The following is a 13,976-nucleotide window of genomic DNA, read 5'->3' on the forward strand; positions in this document are numbered from 1 at the left end:
GGATGTACATCTTTAAATGTACATCTTTAAAAAAAAAAAGATGTACAAAATTGTTCATAACATACCAGCTCTATTCATAATAGTAAAATATAACTGGGGAAAATCAACATCTAACAACTGGAAAATGAATAAAACTGTGGAATATTCATATAATGGAATACTATGTAATAGAAAGAATGTACTACTGATACACAGAGCAACACAGATACATGTTTAAAACATTTTGTTGCGTGAAAGGAGCCAGACACAAAAAGATAGACACTGTATGATTCCATTTATATGAAGTTCAAGAACAGGCAAAACTTTAGTCATAACAGAGATCTTTGAGAAGGGGGTATTGAATGGAAAGGCCACAACGGAACCTTCTGGCATGTAGAAATGCCTCGTGTAGATCTAGGTGGTGGCTACATGGATGTAAAATTCATTGAGCTGTATGCTTAAGATTTGTGCACTTCACTGTGTGCAAGTTATACCTCAAATTTTTAATGGAAAAAAGGAGATAACGGGATAGAAGATATGGTAAGGTATCTGGTGATGTAAATTTGAGATTTTTCTGCCAAGAAAATATTTAACCTCATAGATCTGCATGAGATTAATTGGGAAGAGAATTTAGATAGAGAAGAGACCTCTAGATTAAGCACTAGGGAACCAGAGGTTGGGAAAAGGAAAATAAGTCAGCAAAATAGAAATTAAGAGTGAGAGAGAAAAAGAGCAGAACTAGGTCTCAGAGAAAATGAAGAATAGAGTGGTCACCTGCATGAAACACTACTGAGAGCTAGAGATGACGACAGAGAAGTGTTAGTACAAAAGAGACATGCTGCTATCATAATCAACTTGAAGGTACTCCAACTACTCTCCATTTCCAACTCTTAACTCCACTACCCATGACCCCAACACACAGCACTTAAGTCCTGAGAGCTTCTGGTTTAAAGAGCATTAATAGCTTTTAAAAAATCTGTCTGAAAATCAGCTGTAAAATATTTCAAATTATTTTTTTAATTACCATATCAATAAAGCTCCAAGACCCAGTCTTACTCTCAAAACACAAAAAAGAACATAAAACTAAAGAACTTTTTTCCCTTTAAAGAAGTCTTGAAGCACTTTTTTAAGTTATAAAAAAAAAAAAAGTTCTGCAGAATAGGCAATTTGGACCAATTTTCCTAGAGGACAACTAGAAATGACTATTTTAAAATATATGTTTGAAATCATATGAGAGCAAATAAGGCCATGAAGAATTATGTGTCAAGATTCAGGAGAAAACAGAAAGATGGAAGTCTAGGTAGCTGAGTCCAGTATTTGGGGCTCTGCCAATCTTCCAGTTTCAGAAGATGCAAAACAGATGAGAAGCTAAACAGAGCTTTGTACAGACTCATGGGGTTTGGGAATATGATCTAAAGCAAATCCTCAGGCTTTGGGTTGAGATGCAAAGGGTCACACTCTAGGAATAGGTTGAACAGGCCCTCATAAGCACTAAAGCCCAATTCTGAATTATCTCAGTTTTGGAGTGGATTAAGTAGCTCTGAGATTGGTAGTGTCTGTAGCCACCTGTCAGGAGAAAACATGAATTCTCTATTGAGGAAAAGGGCACTACTTTGAGGCTTCAAATTATCTCTATAACCACATTTCAAAAAAAAAAAAAAAATAGCCAGGCATACAAGGAGACAAATTGATGTATTCAAAAATCAAGGGAAAAAAAAGACCCAAAGGGGAACCAGCGAGTGGAGTTATCAGACATAGATTTTAAAGTAGCAATGCTTAATATGTTCAAAGAGAAAAGACAAATTTGGCAACTAACCCAGAAATTAAGAACTCAATAAATAGGTTTAAAGGCAGATTAAACAGTACCAAAGAAAAAGCACCACTCATTTTTAAAAATTGATAATTGGACCATATTAAATTAATACTTTCTGTTCATTTGTAAAATTAGATAGCCAGTGGAATTTTGCTGTATGACACAGGGAGCTCAGATCTGGTGTTCTGTGACAACCTAGAGGGGTGGGATGGAGTGGGAGGTGAGAGGAGTTCAAGAGGGAGGAGACACACGTGTACCTATGAATGATTCATGTTGCTATATGGCAGAAACCAACACAATATTGTAAAGCAACTATCCTCCAATTAAAAATAAATAAATTTTTATAAAGACCTATTGTTCATCAAAATATATTAAAGTGAAAAAAGAAGCCAAAAGTTTTTATGTACAAAGGAAATATGTTCAGAAAGTATAAAGAACTTTCAGAAAGTATAAAGAATAAGAAAAAGACAACCCAACAGAAAATGGGCAAAAGACTTGAATGGACACTTCACTCAAGAGGATATTCAAATGACTAGCAAATATAAATGGTGGATAAATTTAAAAATATAAAAGACCAAGAGCTTTCAGTTTTAAAATACCCTTTCCTGGGACTTCCCTAGTGGTCCAGAAATCAGGAATCCACGTGCCAATGCAGGGGACACAGGTTTGATCTCTGGTCCAGGAAGATCCCACATGACATGGAGCAACTAAGCCCCTGCACCACAACTACTGGAAGGCATGCTCTAGGGCCCACGCTCTGCAACAAGAGAAGCCATTGCAGTGAGAAGCCCCAGCACCAAAATGAAGAGTAGTCCCCACACTCCAGAACTAGAGAAAGCCTGCGCGCAGCAATGGAGACCCAACACAGCCAAAAAATTTAAAAAACTTCTCCTTAAATAAAAATTTAAAAAGCCCTTTCCTCCATATTTCTGAAGCATGTAAATAACATGCATGATAATTAAAATTTTAAAATACATTTAAGATTAAATCAAGTAAGATAGTGGAAGAAGATAGTTGTGGTACAGGGGCTTAGTTGCTCTGTGGCATGTGGGATCTTCCTGGACCAGAGATCAAACCTGTATCCCCTGCATTGGCAGGTGGATTCCTAACTACTAGACCACCAGGGAAGTCCTGGAAAAGGGTTTTTTAAAACCAAAGCTCTTGGTCTTGTTAATAGTAGTTATCTTTAGAAGGAAGGGGACAGTTTTCATCTTTTATAGTACATATTTCTGAATATTTTAAAAGTGATAATTTTTTACTTCTAATGGATAACATTCACCTGGTTCAAAAGCCAGTAAATTATAACACATGCATCGAGATGTCCCTCACCCCGTCTTTCCCTCCACCCCAAAAGAAATTATGATTGTTTCCTGAGTATCTTCCCAGAATTTATTTATGCGGAAACAAGAAAGGATCATAAAATCTTATTCTCCTCTCCTACACAAAAGGCATATCTTACTTGGTAAGTTAAAAAGCCCAAGTACAAGAGTGTTTTAACTTAGCAAGACATCCTGGAGATCTTTCCATATCAGTACACAGGGAACTTCCTCCTTGTTTCTCACAGCTGCATAATGCTCCACTGTCCATATGTAATTATAGTTTTTAAAATCAGCCCTCTGATGGTTATTTGGGTAATTTTCAACCTAATTACAACCAACAGCCTCATACATCATTTCATATGTAAGCGAGTGTGTCTATAGTAAGAATTCCTCAAAGATGGATTTAGTTGAATCAAAGTGTAAATACACCTACAGTTTGGTAAACACTAAGGGCTGTGACATTCTCCTCCTCCATCTGCACTGAGACAGTGCCTGTTTCCCCATGTCCTCTTACAGAGTATGTCTCCAGACACTCCCTTGTTTGCCAAGCCAGTAAGCAGGTAACAGTGACTCAGTGCAGCTTCCCTGGTATCTACATTGGTAAAGAATCCACCTGCAATGCAGGAAACCTGGGTTCGATCCCTGGGGCTAAAAGATCACCTCGAAAAAGGGAATGGCAACCCACTCCAGTATTCTTGCCTGGAGAATTCCATGGACAGAGGAGCCTGGCTAGCTACCGTCCATGGGGCCGCAAAGAGGACACTGTCATCTTTTCATTACAACTGATGCTAAACATCTTTTTGTATGTTTGAGGCCTATTTATAACCATTTTTTCTGTGAAGTCTTTGTTCCCCGGTTCTTTGCCTATTTTTCTAGTGGGTTTTGAATGTAAATTGTTAGATATTTTACAATGAGTATTCAATATATATTTGTATTTGGGGGGGAAAATTATTCAAGAAGGAAAAACAGATGTTAAAACCCCAGTCATAAAAACAAATATACCAGCTTTTCTTCCAGGAGTCTGGAATCCGGTCAAGAGGGGCCCTGAGCTACACACGATTCTCCTGCCGTGGTTGACAGGCGCTAGGACCCGACAGCGCATGCCCGGAAGAGTCTCCCCAGTCCGGATGTCTGTGCGCATGCTCAGAGGTTTCTTTCTTTCTTTTTTTTTTTCTTTTTCTCAACTTTATTGGGGGTATATTAAGAGTTAACAAATTAAAATTGTAATAGATTTAAAGGGCACAATGTGATGATTTGTTATACATTGTGAAAGGATTACTATCATCAAGCTAATTAACACATCGCTCACATATTTACCTTTTTTTTTGTTTGTTTTTTTGGTGAGAACACTTAAGTTCTATTCTCTTGGCAAATGTCCATTAACCAATACAATATTTTCAAGTGTGTGTGTGTGTGTGTGTGTGTATGAAAGTTGCTCAGTCGTGTCCATCTCTTTGCGACCCCATTTACTATATAATCCATGAAATTCTCTACGCCAGAATACTGGAGTGGGTAGCCTTTCCCTTCTCCAGGGGATCTACTATAGTCACCATGTTATACATTAGATCCTCAGATCTTATTCATCTTATAACTGAAGGTTTATACCCTATTACTCTATTTCCCTACACCCCAGTACTGGCCAATACCATTCTGTACTCTATTTCTGTGAGTTTGACTCTTTTTAAAGTTCCACATATAAGTGATACAATGCTGTATTTGTTTTCCTCTGTTGGTTTACTTTCTTTAGTATAATACGCTCCAAGTTCATACATGTTGCTCCAAATAGCAGTATTTCCTTCCTTTTAAAGGCTAAATAGTATTCCTTTGTGTGTATATAACACATTATTCTTATCCATTCATCTGTCAACGGATACTTGGGTTGTTTTCATACCTTGGCTGTTGTTAATAATGCCACAATGAATATATAAGCAGTATAGCTATCTCCGCTGCTGCTGCTAAGTCGCTTCAGTCGTGTCCGACTCTGTGCAACCCCACAGACAGCAGCCCACCAGGCTCCCCCATCCCTGGGATTCTCCAGGCAAGAACACTGGAGTGGGTTGCCATTTCCTTCTCCAGCTCAGAGGTTTCTTAATGGAACATCTGTTGCGCATGCTCCTAAGCCCGCCCTACTGGGACATTTCCCACAAAAAATTGAAGGCGTTTGTACCTTTGGGTTGCGGATGCTGTGAGCGTCACCTGGTCACCTGCTGTTGGGAAACGTCCCCGACTTGAAGAAAGAAGGAATTCCACTACAAAACCAGACTTCTTCCCATGGCTCTTAAACAAACAAAAAACCCCACTGCATCACATCAGCGGGTAGTCATCACAGCCTCTCTCAACAGGGGCTAAAGCGAGTGTTTCAAGTTGATGCTTTATATTGAGGACGAAATAGATGATAAATGACTTTCAAGCGTGTCAGGAGTTTAATAGTAAACTATATACTTACTAGACAGAGAAAGAGACGCGCAGAAAGAATAGGCTGGGGAGCGGGGTGGCCGGAATCTATTATTCACAGAGAAAAAGATGCTTTTCCAGTTTGGTTGATGCGATGGAGAGTTAACCTTACTGAAAGGCATCATTGACTCCAAAAAGGATGCTGCACCGGTCATGTTTCTGCATTTTGTGAGACTTTTTGAAAGCTCTGGAGACAGTGCCCAAGGTTTTTAAACTAAATCCTTAGTGAGGTGGTTCTGGATACTCAAAGACTGTTTTCCCCGATAAGCTATAACGTTAGCTCCATTCTCCTCACCCTGCAAAGCATCTTGTGTTCAATAGCTGGTTATATATGGCCCGAAGAAGTTTCTTTAGGGACCAGAGAATTTTTTAAATAAGTCCTGCCAAGCATTACCTTAGTATTTTAAATTTCTCTTTCTAAGTAAGTTTGGAATGTCAGATAGTACCTGCTACGAAGCGGGGGAGGTGGTGATGGCTGAGCCAAAGGTTTCTTTGAAGTGCACAGCTTTTCCTACCATTTCAGAAGCTGTTCATTACTAGCCAGATGCTTTATCAAAGCTCTAATAGGACAGCTTATTTCAGAAAATGGACTGAAGCCATGGCTGTGTAAATGCAGCTTTGCACCACCATGGCACTCCTGGTTGGAGCCAGTTGGACCAGGAGACCTGTCCATAAACTAGCGTATCCTGTGTCCTGGTCTTTTTTAATGTTTAGTTATAAAATGCACTTACTGTGTTTGACCACTGTGAGGGTAAATTCTTTAATAGCTACTTTGGGTCAGACTTCTACATTAGAATTTCTTTTTATCTTTTTCCTGAAGCTTTAAGTATTTCTTAGACGATGTTTATTGGAATTTAGCAACGTGGATATTGTTGATGGCCATAAAGCATGTTCAGTGGCATTGTGGGGACAGAGGTGCATTTAGGGTGGATTTTAAGAGAATAGGAGTCAGTAGAAAAAGCATGTGTATACCAGTGGCCTTCAAACTAGGGCACACAAAGACTTTCCAAGGGACCAATTTTCAGGTCCTCTGTTTCATATGAACTCTTTCCTGAAATTGTGTTTTTCTAAAAACACTCTTTCCAAGAGCAGGCCTGTGTTGTGGGTACAGCGTCCCCTTTCCCATGTCAGCTTTCGCAGTCACTCCTTTTCCCTTTCGTACAAAAGAAGGTGTGCATCTCTTTGTATAACAACAGCATGTTGCCCAGGATGTAAAATGTCCAGGGATGACAAGCAGAGGGGACTGCTTGTCACAGTCTGTTTGTCTGTCACTGTTTGACCCTCACAGTGGTCAAACACAGTAAGTGCATTTTATAACTAAACATTAAAAAAGACCAGGACACAGGATATGCTAGTTTATGGACAGGTCTCCTGGTCCAACTGGCTCCAACCAGGAGTGCCATGGTGGTGCAAAGCTGCATTTACACAGCCATGGCTTCAGTCCATTTTCTGAAATAAGCTGTCCTATTAGAGCTTTGATAAAGCATCTGGCTAGTAATGAACAGCTTCTGAAATGGTAGGAAAAGCTGTGCACTTCAAACACTGAACAATGAATTGAAAAAGCAGAAACTGTTGACTGCAGCCAGGACCCAACAGTGCCTGCTTGGAAGAGTCTCCCCAATCCGGACATTCAAAGTTATTTTGAACACTGGGTGTTTTCTTAGTCTTTCCTTTCAACCAAATTGAAGATGACAGATAACAATGTGATGACAGTACACGAGTCATTTGGGGCATTAATTTAAGAGTCCAAAGAAATGACTGATATTGCTGTATCAATTTCTTATACTTCTACTTAGTAATGTGAACAAGTTTCTTATCACATAAAAATGAAAAATTGGAATGTAAACTGATGCTGAGCCCAGCATTCTGAGCAGTAAGCTATGCTTAAAAACATAAGCCAATCAGGAAAATTCCTGGTGATCCAGTGGTTAGGACTCCAAGCTTTCACTGCCGAGGGACCAGGTTTCTTCCCTGGTTATGGAACTAAGATCCCACAAACCATGCAGCCAAAAAAAGACAAAAAATAAAAGAGAGAAAATATGTAAGCCAATACAAAAAAAAATCTACTCGCTTCATTAAGATAGGATTTCCAGGATTTGTCTGGTGGTCTAGTGGCTAAGATTCCCAAAGCAGGGGTTCTGGGTTTGATCCCTGGTCAGGGAACTATATCCAACATGGCCCAACTAAGAGTTTGCATGCCACAACTAAGACCTGGTGCAGCCAAATAAATACTTTTTTAAAAAGATAGCATTTCTAATAAAATTTTACTTCAGTGTGATTTTGCTCTGTTATATTTTAATAATTACAATGAACCCACGAGACACTGTTTAACTTTTAGAGGCTTCTGGTCACAGGAAAACTGTACACATTTTAATTTCATATACTGTTTTTCAAAGAAGTATGATAGGTAATCAATAAAAAACTTTGAAGTAAAAGATATATTACATTAGGGTAAATTTCTATGAGGGAAGCAAATTAGAACTAGGAGTTAAAAAGAATAATGAATAATTATTTTTAAAATTAATAATTTTATTGATTTTAAATAATAAAATTTGTGTGCTAAAGGTGAGCTTTTTAAATTGTTTTTGGTTTTTTTGTGAATGATGAGTATATTTGGATGTACTGAATATATTTTAAAGAATGATGTGGCAGTGTTAAAACACCAATACATACAATATTCTGGAAATTACAGCCTTTCCAACTATATAAAGAGCATGAAAAAATTTAAATGTTAAACTAAAAATGTTTGCCAAGGGGAAACTAAAAACTGAAAAGCTATGTGCCAAACGGGTACATAGCTTTACCCAACCTCCCAGGGCAGGCAAAAAACAAACAAATAAAAACTTTGAAGACCACTGCTAAGGAAAAATTCAAGTTTTGCTGTGAGGGAGAATGGCAAAATGGAATAGTGGCTGAAGGGTAAATGTTGAGTCAAGAGGAATGATTTAAAGTATGAGTTGAGACATGTTTTGAAGCTGATGGGTGTGGACAGAGGGGAAATTCTCTAACCTCTGGGTTCAACCTCAGAATTAAACTGACATTTAGATGAGCAGGAGAAAAGCATACAAGTTTTGTTAAATTTTTACATGCACATGGGCCCTTTACAAGAGACTGAAGATATGAAGAAGTGACCAGATTAGAAAGCTTTTATACCTTTTAGACAAAGACACAATAAACTTGTGAAGAAATGACAAAGAGGTTTGAGCTGGTATAGTAAATTATAGGAAAGTGGCTATGACATGTACGGGGGTAGGTTGAAATAGATGAGTTATTTTATTTGTAGAGATCCATTTCAGCATTGATTCCCAGTCTATGGTGATAAGGGTTTTCTTCTCTTCCTGGTACACGGAGAACACCTTTCTCTTGGGAAATTTTATGGCCTGGTTTTAGGTAGAAAAAAAGGAGGTCAAAGAGCTCTTCCTGCATCTGCTGTTTCTTAAGTGCCTTCGGCTCAAAATAATATACCAAAAAGGTGTATTTGGGGGTGGCATATCCTGATAGAGCTGATGTAGGAGAGGGGAGTGGCATTCTTGCTAAGGTGACAGCCCAAAGGATTCAGGCAGAAACAAAGTCAATTTCGATGCAGGAGGCAAGGAAAAGGTGGCTGCAAGTGTAGGTAAATCATATAAAATAAAAGGATTTTTAAATATAAAATGAAAGGATATATGAAAGGATTTTTTTTTTCAGTAAACAATGGAGTGGGATGGGGGCATTAGTTGAGAGGGGTGGATGTTGTGAGAGTTTAGGAGATGTTGAGAAGTAGGTGATAAATAGGTGATAGAAGTAGGTGATAGATAGATAGATAGATAGATAGGTGATAGAAGTAGGTGATAGATACACTACATGTAAGTATAAGCTTATCTGAAATCTACATAGCCTAGATAAAGGTCCAAACATGTCTGGTGGTCTATGGGAAAACTTATGTTTTTGCTTTATGGAAGGGAACTCTAGTGATCTATCACTCAAGGAATTCTTGCTGAGAGAGAAAACATTAAAATTAAAAATTTTCTTATTATCCAATCCCATATAAATATTATTGCAGTTTTCAGTCATATTTCAACAGTTTGAAACCTCACAAATCTCAAAAAGTCCTTGACATTTGATATATATTGTCACCTCTGACTCTGAAAAACTATGTTGGAATACCAGAGAATCATCACTGATATTTTTTAGATATTTTCACACACATTTTAAGTCAAATTTGGGGGAAAAAATATGATAGTCATATAAATCAAATATTGACAAAGGTCCTTGTTATACCAGAAGTGAATATGGAATTTTTATTATAAAACTCTGCTAAAAGTGTTTTAGTACTAGAATCAAATTGGTTTTGTTTTCTTTATTGAAATCTTACAATGGGTACTGAGTATTTTAAAAATTGTATTGCTTTTTGTAAAGATAATAGATTTTTGTCAAATTGGTCACTTGACAGAAAATATATTTCCTTAGTTCTTAACATGCCAATTATGTGAAACTAAAATACTAAAAAGTAGAGCTACTCATATTTAAAAGTTTAAATTTGTCATAAAAATACATTTAATATACCATACGTCTTGGGAGCTCTCTCCTAAATACCAACTGATTAAAATATAAACTTCGTATCTCATTATATAGAATGTTTTAATCTAAAATATTGAACCTACATGGCAAGGAACAGAATAAAACAAAACTTTCTTTAAAAAGCAGAACCAGGGGATTCCCACAGTGAATAGGAACCAGTGGTACAGTGGATAGGAATCAACTTGCCAATGCAGGGGACATGGGTTTGATCCCTGGTCTGGGAAGATTCTACCTACTGTGGAGCAGCTAAGCCCATGTGCCACAGCTACTGAGCCCGAGCTCTAGAGCCCAGGAGTTACAACTACTGAGCTCACGTGCTGCAATTGCTGAAGCCCATGCACCCTGGAGTCTGTGCTCCACAACAAGAGTGGCCACCAAAATGAGAAGCACATGCACTGCAACAAAGAGTAACCCCCAATCACCAAAACTAGAGAAGGCTGGTGCGCAACAACAAAGACCCAGCACAACTAAATTCAAACAAACGAAAAAACAGAACCCAGGAACACTGCCTTGGCTCGCTAGTAGTTGGGTCTCTGCACTTCCACTACAAGGGGCGTAGGTTTGATCCCTGGCTAGGGAACTAAGATCCCATATGCTGCATGGTACAAGCAGGACAATATTAAAAATAAATAAACAAATATACTTCAAATGCGCTACTATCTATCTGAATTTCCGTTCCTAGATTTAGGTAGGAAATCCAAAGAAATCGCGTTATTCAAATCTATTTGTTCTTGAGTGTCAACTAATAGCAGGAGTTTAGATAGAGGATGAGATGGTTGGATGGCATCACCACCAACTCAATGGACATGAGTTTGAGCAAGCGCCGGGAGTTGGTGATGGACAGGGAAGCCTGGCATGCTGCAGTCCATAGGGTCGCAAAGAGTTGGACATGACTGAGCGACTGAACTGAACTGAGACAAAAGAAATTATCCAACAATTTTCTTGAATATCAAGTTTCTGAGTTTGGATAGCAAGGGTTGCCTTGAGTGTTATTCTCCACATATATGCATAAAAATGTTTTAATTATTATGATGTATCATCTGTCAGAAACTGTGCATCATATAGTACTTCCTTCTCTTCCCTCATCCCTAAAACCCAATCAAGTCCTGAAAAGTTGTATCTCCTAAAGTGAAAGTCACTCAGTTGTGTCCGACTCTTTGCGACCCCTTGGACTATACAGTCCATAGAATTCTCCAGGCCAGAATACTGGAGTGGGTAGTCTTTCCCTTCTGCAGATGATCTTCCCAACCCAGGGATCGAACCAGGGTCTCCCACATTGTGGGTGGATTCTTTACCAGCTGAGCCACAAGGGAAGCCCAAGGATACTGGAGTGGGTAGCCTATCCCTTCTTCAGCAGAGCTTCCTGACCCAGGAATTGAACTGGGGTCTCCTGCATTGCAGGTGGATTCTTTACCAACTGACCTATCAGGGAAGTCCTGTATCTCCTAACTGAAAATCTATTTCCCTCCATCATTCTCACTCAATCCAACAAGTGTCTTAATGGTCACCATGTATAACAAGTCTCTTTGGTCCATTCTTTCCAGAAAAAAAAAAAGAAAAAATATTCTAGACATTGTATTCATGCCACTGTCCCATTTAACACCCTTCAGTGGTTCATCATTGTCCTTAGGATCAAAGCCTATGTCTCCAGGGCTTCATCTCTCATCTTTTCCTGCTACTCTGACTCTATTCCAGGTGCATCAAAGTATTACACTTGCCTTTCCATGAGAGATTCAAATCCTATCTCCAGGCTTTCTTTTTTTTTTTTAATTTATTTTTATTAGTTGGAGGCCTCCACCTTCCTACAACAATGTCATACCTTTCCTATGAATAGCCTCTACTTCACTTCTATACCTCAAATGTTACTTTCTTTGGAGAGGCATCTCCTGATCTCCCCTCCCCTCACCTGAAGGATAGATTTGGGGTCTATTCTCTGAATTTCCATTGGAATTCATGCTCCCCACTGCACAGCAGTCTATTTTGTGAAGTATCTTACCTCTACCCCCTAAACTCTAGGAGTGTAGCCACTATCCCTAATTCTTAGCACAGGACTGACACACAGTAAGTATATGCTCATAAATACTGCTGCATGGATGAATTAACATTTCCAGTAAAATTACTATAACCTGCTTCACAAACTCAAGTACCTATGTATTTGCAATGCTTTTGTTTTTTCCAAACAACTGCTTAATCACCCAAAGCCCTTTTCGCAGGATGCCCTGGCTCCCCCATAGATTGCCCAGATATGACAAGCAATGACTTATGCAGGTTATAGTGGGATCTATTCTCTTCTTAATTATAGCCTGATCAATTGGCTAATGCCATAGTTTCTCATCTCACACTGTCACTTTTGGAAAGCTGCCCCCCTTGATCCAAAAGGCAGTGCCTGTCCACTGCTTGTAGATGAGGCCCTTGTAGGTCTATATTCCTGCTATGAGGCTGAACAAGGAAGACAAGCTTAGTTTGTTTGCAAGGATGTTCCACATTTGGCCTCCCAAGGGCCCACTCTTCACAATCAACCTGAGCAGGTCACACACAGTCACAGGAGGGCAGGGTCAGGATGATTCAACGCGCAGCAGGTCCAGAACCACCATTTCTCCCTTTCTCTACAGCAAGCACCACTTCCCAAAAAATGAGGCAGTTAAAAAAAATTTTTTTATAGTAAAACAGAAAGTCCTGCTATGCCTTTCTCCCAGGACATTCAGAGCTCCTTACTGCTTGCCTATCCTAAGTAAAGCTTCCCTCTGTCATTCTCTACCCTAACCTGTACTGTGAAAGGAAAAAACACAAATTTGATCTTTTGCAGAGTACTTTTCTGGTCAGGCATACTGTTGTGTCAAGAAAGAAGACACAGGCACAGAAAGATACTGAACAAGTTGAAATTTTAAAATTTAAGTCTATCCTCCAACTAGTTGGTCTAATGATTTAGCCTCTTTAGACCTCAATTTTTATCATCTGAAAAAGCAGGAGACACTTAGATCCTTTCCAGCTCTTCAGAATTCTATAATTTCAATATTTTAAAAATCAATTTAGTTGAAATATAATTTACATATAATAAAAAGCATTTAAAGTATGCATTTCAAGTGTTTGAAACATAAATGTTTCAAATTTATACTATAATCAAGTCATTTCTATCACCCCAAAATGGAATTTCCATTTCCATCATAGTCCCCCCTCATGCCCCTCTGCAGCAAATCCCCCTGAATGAGGCAACCACTGATCTGCTATGTGTTACTATAGATTCAATTTTTCCTATTTCCAGATTTCATCTAGATGGAATGTTACAATATATACTCTTTCTAGTTTATTATTTTTTAACATGGTAAGATACGTATAACAAAATAGAGGAATTCTTCATAAATTTGTGTCATCTTTGCACAGAGGTCATGTTAATCTTTCCTGTATAGTTCTAGTATATATAGTGCCAAAGTGGGCACAGTATGTAAAACACAGTATGTAAAGACTTCTTTCATACCTGGGGTTTGTTTTTTGTTTTTGCATGGTATAATATTTTTGTGATTTACCCCTGTTATTGCCTGTTCAAGATATTTTAAATGTATTTTTAAAAGTCAACAGTGTTTTTAGACAGGATACTTTTTTGAATACCACTATTCAAATGTTAAAAAGTTAAACGAGTGATTTCTTGATTTCACAGAGGATCTGTTTATTAGCAAAGAAAAGGTTCCCGTGCTATTTATTTTCAGAATCAATTGCTTTCACAAGTGAAAATGTAATGGTGGCCCATATAAGGATAGGATAAGAGCAGGGCAACAGGGATAACACTATGGCACTAGGTCATCACAACCCATTGTGAGGATAGCATTGGAGAGAGTGGTGGGGGCAGCATGGGG

The 13,976-nt window shown here is 38.4% G+C and overlaps 1 non-coding gene across 1 annotated transcript; it reads right to left on the reverse strand.

The window, feature by feature from the left end:
- Positions 1-13,460: 13,460 nt before the first annotated feature.
- On the reverse strand, positions 13,461-13,562 carry LOC133065689 (U6 spliceosomal RNA). Its single transcript, XR_009694954.1, has one exon. It is a non-coding gene; the product is annotated as a U6 spliceosomal RNA (small nuclear RNA).
- Positions 13,563-13,976: the final 414 nt, after the last annotated feature.

This window comes from Dama dama, chromosome 11 (assembly GCF_033118175.1).
Source record: "Dama dama isolate Ldn47 chromosome 11, ASM3311817v1, whole genome shotgun sequence".
Taxonomy (NCBI): Eukaryota; Metazoa; Chordata; class Mammalia; order Artiodactyla; family Cervidae; genus Dama; species Dama dama.